Below are 12,501 nucleotides of genomic sequence, written 5' to 3'. Positions count from 1 at the left end.
TTTGCATGTAGAAGAGACTAGGTGATAATCTTTGGAGTGAAGTATGAATTCCAAGCAGTGAAGGAAGAAGGCCTGCCAAGGCTCCAACCTGCTGTGCTGCAGATGTCTACTTATGATAGAATTTTGAAAAGCAACAAAGGGAAAGAAGGTATCCCTGTCTATCCCTCTTGTTCTGTGCCCAATCTAAGGTGTCCTTTAGACTTTATCTTGTCCAGTGGTGGCAGACTAGAGGTGCAAGTAAGTCAGAGCCAAGTTAGCTATTTTTATCATTTTCTAATTTTGCCTGAGGGCTGAAAGACAGATAAATCTGAACTAAAACTTTTACATTTCTTTTTTGAGAGTTTTAGGATTAAATCTAGACCAGTTATCTATATGGCTTTGAGGTAAGTGAAGGTCAGCTTTCCTCTGGAAGGATTCCAAGGAGGGAAATCTCACCATTCTGGAAGCTTTGTCTTGAAGTCCAGCAGCCACAGAAGAGGAAAGTGTCTTGAATCAAACTGCATTATTTCTCAGGGGTAGGGCAGTGGAGAAGGGAAAGAAAAGTGCCTTTAAGTATGGCACAAGAACTAAATCTTAACCATCTCAGGTGTAGAAGGACAATTAAGATCAGGAGCTTTTCCAGAGTAGATCTGTAATCCTTAGCAAAACATGTCTCCAGAGACAAAATCTATGATTGACTCCCATTGCATTGCCAAGCAGAAAAATCAAGCCAATAATCAAAGAACCTGAATGGCTACTCTTTGCCTCTTGAAAGAGAATGAGAGTGTGCTAACTATATTGTTTAGGGCTTACCCTTTTAATGAATTACTCTGAATCTATAATATCTAATGTATGATTTAAATACCCTACAGGTTGTTGAGCAGGTCCCTGATCTTTTAGAAACCCTCCCAAAGCCATGTCTCACCTTTTATTAACTTACAAACTGAAACGGTGTCCTGTAGTATGCACTTAGAAGTGCTTGTTTGAGCTTCTGGAATGCAGTGTGGTTTGGGAACCAGGTTCCCAGGTTAAAGTATGGCTCTCTTTGGGGTCTTTTAAAAAGTCAATAGAGGAGTCACACAATTTCACTTTATCCTGCTATTTAAAGGCAAAAAAAAGCCTGTAATTTCCAGGAATCTCCTTAGCTGTTTTAGAGTCTTGGGCTGTGGAAAGGAAATAATTGGTTTAATTCTTTCTTTCCCAGTCTTTGAGTTCCCTTAGATATAAAAAGTTCTAAATATTTTACCTCCAGGCTGCAAAGCTGTGCCTTAGATCTAGAAACATTATTACCCCTGTCTGTTAGAAAATGCAGAGCACAAGTGTCTCGGCTAGAAAGCTCTTCTGAGGGGGCACATAACACTCTATGATCTACACACTGCAAGACTGTGACTTGGGAAAAACTATAGTATTTCCTGCTATCAAATCACCATCTAGGCATGTCCTCATCTTTTTTCCTGATAAATAGTTGATAATTTAAAAATAACTGAAGGGCTCAGTTCTCATGTTTCTTAGATCTTCAAGAATACATGCCTGAAAATGTCTTCTATTTAATCTCCTATCTGATTGGCAGGCCAGTGGGGGCCTTGTATAGGAACTGCTTGTGTTCCAGTAGGAGCCAGTTGTTGCCCTGGCTGCCTGTCTTTTGAGCTTCCAAAATTAAGATAATATTTGTCTGTACATGTAGTCGTAGCTTGTAATACTATCCGTCTCTCATTAGAAATCAATGTTTGATTTAAGAGCAACATTACATCTTTCTAATCTAGTCCATAGGTCTGAGTAAGTCCTCTAAAGACCTCAATGTTCATATCAGCATCATCTGAAAACTTTCTTAGGTCTCATTTGATCTGTCTTAGATTGCTGAGAGAAAAAGACACATGAACACAGGTAGTCCCATATTTGCTATTTACTTCCTGCAAGGGATGTTGTCTTTGAGGGACTTGAACAACTTAGCAAAGGATAGATACAGCTACATGGAGGTTTCAATTACAGCTGGCCTAGAAACTCCACCCTCAGCACCTGGTGGTTACTGTGAGAAGTAGCCTCAGGCTTAGAAGTACTGAATTTTTTTTTCCCATTAAGTTTATCGGTACATTTTAGGTATAAAATACAGTTACATTCATCATTGGGATCTTGTACCTTTACATGAGTATCTGGTTCTTATTTTTTCCCCCTTCCTCTGCCCTCCCTTCACCCCCTCCACCCTTTCCTATTTGCAAAGACTTTGTTTCCATTTTTTCCTTTTCTCATATTTTTTCTTTTCCCTTTTTTCCTTTCCCCTACCCCTCCCACTTCCCCTGCTCCTATAGAACTTTTCTTCCTATTACACAATATCAATTATACATTTTTTAAATTACAATATCAAGATCTAGAAGACATTACCACAGATTTTACAGAATTTAAAAGGATATAGAAAACATATTTCAAAAATCTTTTTTGAAATTAATTTGACAACTTCTAAGAAGTACCTTGGAAGACAAATTAATGAAACTAACCCTGGGGGAAATATAAAATTTGAATAACGCCTATTAAAGAAAGTATATTCCTAGCCTGAAAACCTACCTGTATGACAACAGCAGGCTCATAAACATTTTAACTGATAAATTATATCAAACAAAGCAGAAAAAAGAAGGAACACTTCTCCCCTCATTTGAGGAACTCAACATTGTGCTAATCCTAAAACTGGATAAAGATAATAGAAGAAAAATGTATGAACATAGATAGAAATTTGTTTAACAAAACAAACTATTAGAAGTCAGATCTGGCAGTATGTAGAAAGTGGTTTTGTTATAGGGATGGCAGTGTTGGTTCAGCATTGGAAGGTTCCCCAGCCCAAAGTTATCATTTTAACAGAGGAAAGGAAAAAGCCATATGATCCTGTCACTAGTTGGAGAAAAAGTATTGGACTAAATTCTACAGCTGTTCATGGTAAAAGCTATCAGGAGACTAGAAGTAGAACAGAACCATCTCAACAGATTAAAGACATGTACTCCATACTTCCAGTGAGAATGCCTTATATGAATGGACAAGATACAATGCTTTCTGCTTAAGGTGGGGAGCAAGGGCAGATATGCTTACTCTTTATCTGTCCATTAAACTTTGAAACCTAGTCCCCACCAAAATAGTCTGCCAATAAAATGAGGCAATTATCATAGGATTGGCAAGGTAGAAGCAAAATCTTTATATGTAGATGAAATGATCATCTATAGAGAAAATACTAAGAAATCTCTAAGAGTCCCTAGAACTTGTATTTGAATTTAGCAGGATTAGAAAACACAAGGTATATATAAAAATTCAGGTCTGTGTATACTTGCTATAAATGAAGAACTGGATATTGAAATTTAGAAGTTATGTAGGAGTACAAAGGACCTAGAAAAGTTAAAAAAAAAAAAACAATGTTGGAAGATGTTTAGTACCTAATTTTAAGACTTCTTCTAAAGCTACAGTAATCAAGGCAGTGTTGGTGTAAGGAAAGACATATAGATCATTGGAATAAAACAGAGAATCTAGAAACAGAACCACACATATATGGTCCACTGAGTTTTGAAAGATTATTTAACATTAGCATTTTATAGAATATAAACTCAATTCAAGAGCCGAGGAAGAGATAGTGTTTTCAGCAAATGGCACTAGAACACCTGGTATCCATATATAAGAAATTAACCTCAACCCTTTATTTCCATACATGAAAATAACTTGAAGGGATCTACGAACCTAAATATGAAAACCTAAAAGTATAAAACTTTAAGAAGAAATTATAAGGGAAAATGTTTATGAATTTAGGGTAGGCAAGAACTACCTAGTATACAAAAGACATGACGTATAAAAGAAACAAACTGATAAATGAGATTCCATCAAAATTTAGAATTTTAAATGACATCATTAAAATGAAAAGTAGTCCTTAAACAGACCATATTTACAATGCATGTAACCTATGACCAGAATATATAAAGAATTCTTAGAGCTCATTAATAGAGAACCCAATTAAAAAGTAGATATAAGAAGATGATAAATAGCCAGTACAGCACAAGGAAAGGTGTGCAACTCTAGAATCAGAAAAATACTAATTAGTACAATAACAAGATTGAATTATACACTCATTAGGGAGATGAAGTTAAAAGTTTTAAAAGCCTTGTCATGACTTTTTCTTTTTGTTGGATTCTCCCCCCTTTGCATTTAATTTGTCATACCCAATGGATTCATTCTACTGGGTTTCCTGGGGTTGTGATCCTCATTGCCTTTTCCTAGGGTATTGTCTAAAATTTTTTGGAGTGCTGGTTTGATATTCATGAAGTTCCTGAGGTGCTCTTTATCATGAAAGTATCTTATTTCTCCATCAATTTTGAAAGATAGTTTTGCAGGGTACATCAATCTGGGTTGGAGGTTGTTTTCCTTTAGAGGTTGAAATACATCACTCCAAGCTCTTTTTGCCTTGAGGCTTTGCATTGAGAAGCCTGCTGTGATTCTGATGGGCTTTCCTTTGTATGTGATTTGTTTCTTTTCTCTCACTGCTTGTAGAATTTTATTCTTCTGCTGGATTTCTGGAATCCTAACTATTATATGCCTATGTGTAGATTTTTTTTGATTAAGGCTAGCTGGAGTCCTGTATGTCAAGTTCTTTTCCCCCCCTTGGGAAGTTTTCTGCCATCACTTCTGTGAAGAATTTTTTTACATCATCTGCACTCTCTCCTCTTTCTTCATTGACTCCAATCAGTCTTATGTTAGTCTTCTTTGCATTGTCTAGCAGCTGCTGGATTGATTTCTCATGTTCCCTTACAATTTTAAAGCAATTTTTCTTTTCCTCCTCACTAATTGCAATCTTATTTTCTATATCTGAAATTCTATCCTCACATTGGTTCATTCTGCTGTGCAGACTTTTGATGGAGTTTTTAATCTCCTGGAAATCTGTTTGCATCTGTTTTATGGATTCCATTTGTTTCCTATGTTGGGATTCCATCATGTTCCTCAGACCCTCTATTTTTTTTTAATCTGTGTCCTCTCTAGATTTATTAATCATGTCTTGCACCATGAGCAAAATCTTTGCTGTTATCTGAGTAATTATTTCTGATTTCATTTTTCCCAGATCCTCTTTTGTTGCCAGTTCAGAGAGTCCAGGTGGTTGAGTATCAGATTGTTCCATCTTGTTTCCCTTTGGGGTTGCTGTAGGTGATCCAGAAGTCTGTTTTTGAGGCTTGTTTACATGTCTTCTCATTTCCACAGCGGGGTGGGGGGGGGTGCTTCTGGCGCCCACAAGGCTCACCTTCTCTGCCCTAGGAGCTTGGGATGGTGGCAGGGGAGCTTCCTTCCGGGTGCTGGGACTGGCTCGGCTTCTCTGCCCTCAAGAATTACTTCTTAATGTAAAGAAAATATCAACAAAAGATGATTTTGACCATTTTCTCTCTTTTACAGTATAATTCCAATTGTGAGATAGCATCATAATACTATCCTCTGTGCACTTGGCTTTAGGAGGTAGGCACACTACGCATGGGTGTAGAGTAATACTAAATTGCTCCTTAATACATTTCAAAGGAGGAAGAAGTTCAGATATGGAGCTCCTAATCTGAAACAAGAGAAACAACTATGACCCCCCATAAGTCTCTGCTTGATTTCTCTGCCCCCTATGGTGTCCCCCGAAGTTTATTCCACTCCAGGGTAGGTAGCTACTGTCTGGAGAGAGACCAAGAAAATAAAACTGGACTGGACTATCTAGCCTTTCCCAGCATGTGATCTTATCTTCCTCAGGTAACTCATATCCTTACTCCAGTAGGTACTCTTAAAGCACAATTTACAATTGACTTCAGCCATAACAATCATGTTTAGAGAAGGAAGTATTGTTAGCAACCCAAGAGATTTAAACTACTGCTTTCTAGTTCCTTGAAAGAGAGAGGAAAACAGGTCAACAGTCAAATTAGGGCACTTTTCCTGCTAAAGAGATCACCTCCAGAGATGGTAAGTCAGAGATTCTGCCCTGGGCCATATGGCGGAGAAAGCTCTGAGAAATTTCTGTTGTCTATCCAGGCATTTAGGGAACTTTTATTAGCAGCAAGACAAGGCTACTCCTTTAGGGTCCATTTTAAATTCACTAAGTATTTGAAACTCATAGGTCCTCCTAACAGCCACAATCTACATAGTAAAGGCACTCTTACTGACTCCCTATGTGCGCATAAATGAAGAGAAAGGCTGGCTGAGATAGTCCCATATTTTAGTTAGCATGTAAAAACACAAATGCAAGTTACTGATTGCTATTTTCCCTAGTGTAAGACAAAACAGTTGTTCTGAGTTGCCTTAGTCTGACTTTCTGGAAGGAGGAGCAGTTCTGACTACAAGGGATTCTCAGATGAACTCCCAACAAGGTGGAGAAATGTTTAAGGGGAGTTTTTAACTCACTAGCAGAGTGAGTTAAAAAAGTCCAAATAAAGGTCAAGCTGGTGAAACATCCAAAAAATCACCATACAGCATTTCATAAGTCCACAGTCAATCTTTCAAAGTCCATAACTTATCAGAAAAGGCATTTTTCTCCCCTACACATATAATGATGAAGACCATGCCTAGGAGGGGAAGAGAAGGTTCAGGTAGTTTTTAATCTATCAAATATTTGATTTTTTACATTTGTCTAGAGGTCTGTCTTACTAGTAGAGAGAGTAGTCCAAACCTGTAGCTCAACTCTTAATGGAGGCTTAAGAAAGGGCTCTGATGGCATCATTTCAGATCACTCTGAGACAGAGGATATCTGACGATCACTGACAGAGTTCCCCTTTCACCTCACTGAGGAGTCCAGATAGGGACACGATGTGGAGATTTTCTGTTGATTACCGGGCTGGGCTGTCAGGAGCTAGTTTCTTCTGAGGGACCTTTGAGTATCCACCAGAGAGTAGCCCTTGCCATGATCCCTCAGTTGTCACCTCAGTTTCTGCTAGTTCCATGCAATCAGAGATCTGTCTCCAAGAGGAACCCAGTTGCCTATCTGGTCAACATTCCACTCACCATTGGTGTCAGTGGGAGTGGGGATTCACCAGAGGGGAACTGGAGAAACCTGTCCTCTGCTTTGAGAGTGGCAGCTGCCCTAAAGGAATTACTCGCTGGCAGAGTAACCACCGTTTGGCATTCTATAAGGGACAGATAAAAGCCTGAACTGTCTTTATCTGAGATAATTTCATAAGAGACCCACTTTACAACATTTTTAAGTAACTAAGTCCAAATGCAACATATAAAAAATACAAATAAGATGTAATTTTAAGAAAAGACAATGCATAAGAAAAATAAGAAATTTGTAAACATTTAAAACACACAACTTAAAATTAAGACATTTTTGAAACAAAAGCTGAAAAAAGGCCAGAATTTGTATGAAACAAAAACCAGAATGTATGAAACAAATGTCCAGAGTCTATGAAACAAAAGTTACAATCTATGAAACAAAAAGATCAAAGTTAGAACCTATGAAAGAAAACTCTTACCTCTGACCAGTAATCTCGGTGGAAGAGCTCCGAAATGATATAGAAGGAAGAGATGTAACTTCCAAACCTACTAGATATCAGAAATGAGAGTCTGTGTTCTCTAAAATCGAAGAATGAATTCTAGGAACAACAGAGGTTAAGAGTAGGAAAAATTTATTGGGAGAAAGAAAGCTTCTACCTAAGACAGACAGAAGTGAGACCACAATGTGGATTACCCCTAGTGTATTACATTTATTGATTTATGTATGTTGAACCATCCTTGCATCTCTGGGAGAAATCCAACTTGGTCAGGGTGTATGATCTTCTTGATGACCCTCTGTATTTTGTTTGTCAGTATCTTATTGAGGATTTTTGCATGTGTGTTCATTAGGGAGATTGGCCTGTAGTTCTCTTCTTTGGTTGTGTCTTTCTCTGCTTTTGGAATCCAAGTAACACTTCCTTCCAGGAATAAATTTGGAAGTATTGCTTCCCTTTCAATTTCACTGAAGAGTTTAAAGAGCAGTGGCAATAGTTCTTCTCTAAATGTCTTGTAGAATTTAGCAGTGAAGCCATCAGGACCTAGGCTTTACTTTGTTGGTAAATTTTTAATTACATTTTCAGTTTCACTGATTGTAATTGGGGTGTTTAGAATTTTTATATCTTTTTCATTCAGCTTTAGTAATTCATACATATTTAGGAATCTGTCTATTTCTTCTGTGTTTTCCATTTTATTAGAGTACAGGTTCTAAAGTAGGTATTGAAGATCCTCTGGATTTCTGCTGGTCTGTTGTAACTTCACCTTTTTCATTCCTAATTACATGGATTTGAGCCTTTTCTTTCCTTTTTTTGATAAGGTTGGCTAAGGGTGTATTGATTTTATTTATTATTTCAAAAAACCAACTCTGAGTCATTGATTTTTTGTATCATTCTCTTAGTCTCCATTGCACTGATTTCTGCTCTCATCTTTATAATTTCCTCCTTGTATGAATTTTGGTTTTGTTTTGCTCTTCTTTTTTTAGGAGCTTAAGGTTAAGCATTAGGTGGTTTATTTGAGCCTGCTCTGTTTTCTTAATATGGGGTTTCACTGCTATGAATTTCCCTCATAGAATTACTTTCATTGTGTCCCATAGATTCCTGTATGTTGTTTTGGGATTATCATTTAATTGTAGAAATTGTCTAATTTCTTCTTTAATTTCCTCTGTAACCCATTGGTTGTTTAGAAGAGAGAGTGTTACTTAATTTCCATGTGTTTGTGGAATTCTTGCAGTTTCGTATGATATTGATCTCCAGTTTAACTGCACAATGGTCTGATAATATACAAGGGATAACTTCAATTCCTTTGCATTTACTTAAACATGTTCTATGAGCTAGCATGTGGTCTATTTTGGAGAATGACCCACGTGCAGCTGAAAAGAATGTATATTCTGATTTTGTGGGGTGGAACACTTTGTAAACATCTGTTAAGTTCATTTGTTCAAGAGTTCAATTGAGTTCTAGTATTTTGTTGTTGATTTTTTTGTCTAGATTATTGCCTATTGTGGGGGGCCTTGCCCCCCCCCCCCGCTACAACTCTTGAGTGCCTTTTACGGGCATGTCTAAGCCTGCTGCAAGTCTACCCGGCAACAAGGAAGTAGCCCCAGTACCCTCCCCTTGCTCCCTCCCTCTAGCCCTACGGTATATATGCTGTGGCAGCTTCCACAATAAACGAGACTTGATCAGAAACCTGTCTTGTCTCCATCTCTCGTGTCCCCTGTCCTTTGTCATTCTTGCTCCCCCTCTAGGGTCTCCGTTGACTTACCCGCGGGCCGGGACAGCCTATTTATGACAGTGGGGTATTGAGGTCTCCACTACAATTGTATTAGTGCTTATTTGGTTTTTCATGTCCATTAATATTTGTTTGGTATAATGGGGGCATTCATATTTGGTGCATATATATTTATGATCATCATCTCTTCTTGGATTATTCCCTTTACAAGGATGTAGTGACCTTCTTTGTCTCTCTTAATTAGTTTTGGTTTGAAATCTACTTTATCTGCTAATAAGATAGCTATGCCTGTTTTTTTCTGGGTTCCCATTGCATGGAGAACTGTTTTCCATCCTTTTACTTTCAGTCTATGAGTTTCTTTTTGAACTAGGTGCATTTCTTGTATACAGCATATTGTTGGGTTGTGCTTGTTAATCCATTCTGCCAGTATATTTCTTTTTATTGGTGAATTGAGGCCATTAACATTGATGGTTATAACTTATATATATATTGACTTATCCTTGTCATGTTATTTTCCTGTTGTTGACTCTTTTATTTTTTATCTTCCCCGCTCTCCTTTTAATTTCTTGCCTTGCCTGATCAATTTGCTCTGTTGGGCCTCATAGAGTTGTGACCTTTATTGTCTTTTTCTAGGATATTGTTTAGAATTGTTTGGAGTGCTGGTTTGGTACTCATGAAGTTTCTCAGGTGTTCTCTGTCATGGAAATATCTTATTTCCCAATCAATTTTGAAAGATAGTTTTGCAGGATACATCAGTCTAGGTTGGAGGTTCTTTTCTTTTAGGGCTTGAAATACCTCACTCCAGGCTCTCCTTGACTTGAGGGTTTGTGTTGAGAAGTCTGCTGTGATTGTGATGGGCTTTCCTTTGTATGTGATTTGTTTCTTTTCTCTGACTGCTTGTAGAATTTTGTTCTTCTGTTGGGTTTCCAGGATCTTGATTATTATATGTCTAGTTGTAGATTTTTTTGATCATGACTAGTTGGAGTCCTATATGCCTCGCTTATCTGTATGTCAAATTCTTTTGCTCTGTTTAGGAAGTTTGCTGTCATTAATTCTGTGAACAGTTTTTTAAAAAATGTCATTTGTACTTTCTCCTGCTTTTTCATGGACCCCTATCAGTCTTATATTATTCTTCTTTGTGTCATCTAGGAGCTGCTGGATTGATTTCTCATGGTCCCTTACTATTACTATTATAATGGTATCTTACAATTTCTCTCTCTTTTCTTGGTCGTTGACCTCAATCCTGTCTTCTTACCTGATATTCTGTCTTCACATTGGCTCCTTCTGCTGTGAATACTTTTGATAGAGTTTTTAATCTCCTGGATATCTGTTTGAATCTGTTTCATGGGTTTCATTTCTTTCCTATGTTGGACATTCACGGTTTCCATTTCTTTCCTATTCTGGGCATTCATGGCTTCCATCATGTTCCTGAGCTCATATATATATTTTTTATCTGTTTCTGTTTTGAGTCTTTAATCATGTCTTTAATTCTGCTCACCATTTCTGTAGTTATCTGAGAAATTATTTCTGTTTTGAACATTTCTAGAGCCTCATTCATCTGTTTTGTTACTTTCTGTGCTATCAGTTCAGGATGTGCAGGTGGTTGATTATCAGACTTTGCCACCTTGTTTTCCCCAGAATTTGCCTTTGGAGAAGTGGAAGGCTGGGTTTTTCCCTTGCTTAGGTGTCTTCTCATTTCTATTTTTGTTGTTGGTATTGTTTTTGGTTTAATTCCTGAGTTGATACTTCCATATTGCTTATTTTAGGTATCTTTGTTGCTTGTATTTAGAACCCTTATGGAATGATTGCTTCTCAGAGGTGTCTTCCAGATATAGCTGGTCTTTAGGTTTTGAGTCTCTAATGACTCCGTACACCAAGAAGGACAACTGATTAGATCAATCACAACACTTTAGCCCAAGTGATACAATCAGCAACAACAATAGCATCAAGCACATCTTAGAAAATGACAATTTGTGGAAGTTATTAATCTATCACCTTTAACCATGTGAATTAAATCAATATCGAGGGCCAGCCCAAAATATGCTTATAGTGAATAAACTCTTCAATATACTTAGAAGGAGTTGAGGAAGGAGGGCTAGGTAGAAGGATAAGGAAGGGTTAGAAGTTAGGCGAGAGGACACAGGACAATCATGCCAAGTCTAGGAAACTGTTGAAGACAAGAGGAAAAGACAGAATAAAAGAACAAAGACAAGAACAAAACAACCTAACAGCAATAGGGAAGCTAGAAAGTGTATTCACATTTCTTTAAAACTAATGACAATTGAGAGAAGGAAAAAGAGAGAAGAAAAAAAGAAAGAAAAAAGAAATCCAAATTAGGACAGGAACAGGAACAAAAGGGACAGAGGTGAAGAACAAGGTGGGAGAGGGGAGAGAGAGAGAGAGAGAGAGAGAGAGAGAGAGAGAGAGCGAGAGAGAGAGAGAAAGAAAAGAAAACAAAAAGAAGAAAAAAGAAAAAAGAAATTTGAAAAGAGAAGAAATAATTTTTTAAAAAATTTTAAAACTTTGAAAATAAAAAATAAAAAGTAAAAATGAAGGGCCTCCTTCAGGGTATGCCTTTGTTGTCACAATAGACAATGTGGGCAGCAGTGTGCAGATCTAAGTCAGTAAGTCTCAGCAAGATAGCAGCTGTCCCCTGAGATCCAGGCTGATTTCTGGCTGCAAGGCCCAAGTTGAGCTCCCTGACCTCCTGCTGGGTTGAACTCTGCAAGGTTCTACTGCAGGGTCCAGCTGCCCTTCCCCTGAAGATAGTGGAGGTCCCCATGGGAGGTGATGATCCCTCCAACTTACCAAGTACAATGGTCTGGGGTGCCTTTATGCAGAGATTCTCTTCACTTTTCCAGTGGGCTTCAATTTTCATCAAGGAGCCTGAGAGAGGCCCTCTTTCTGTTGTTCACTTCTGCTCTATCTTCTGGAGCTCAGAACAATGTCCTTTATGACTCCCTGCCCCTCTGTGGTTTGGATCCAGGTAGTGGCTTGGTCCAGACCTGGGGTTGCGGAGGGCCGCAGTGCTGCTGGTGTCTTCGTGGCTGGATTTCTTGGCTCCTTCTTGGTGGCCCATTGGCGGTGTTACTGGCAGCCCCTGTATATTTCTTTATATGTGTCCTTCTTCATCTTTGTGTATGTGTGTCTTCTTTCTGTTTCACCGAGTCACTGTCTCTCTATTTTTATCTACACTTTTGTCACTACCTGAATCTGTTTTTCTGTTTCTTTTTGTGTCTCTGTTTTCTGTCTCTTATCACCCCACATTTTATCTTGTCAGTTTCTCTCTCTGTGAGTCTGTCTGTATCTGTTGTATGCTTGTAGAGA

This window comes from Heterocephalus glaber, unplaced genomic scaffold, assembly GCF_053883595.1.
Source record: "Heterocephalus glaber isolate CG9 unplaced genomic scaffold, H.glaber_assembly_v1.0 deba00001141, whole genome shotgun sequence".
Taxonomy (NCBI): Eukaryota; Metazoa; Chordata; class Mammalia; order Rodentia; family Bathyergidae; genus Heterocephalus; species Heterocephalus glaber.
This window is presented reverse-complemented; position numbering follows the sequence as displayed.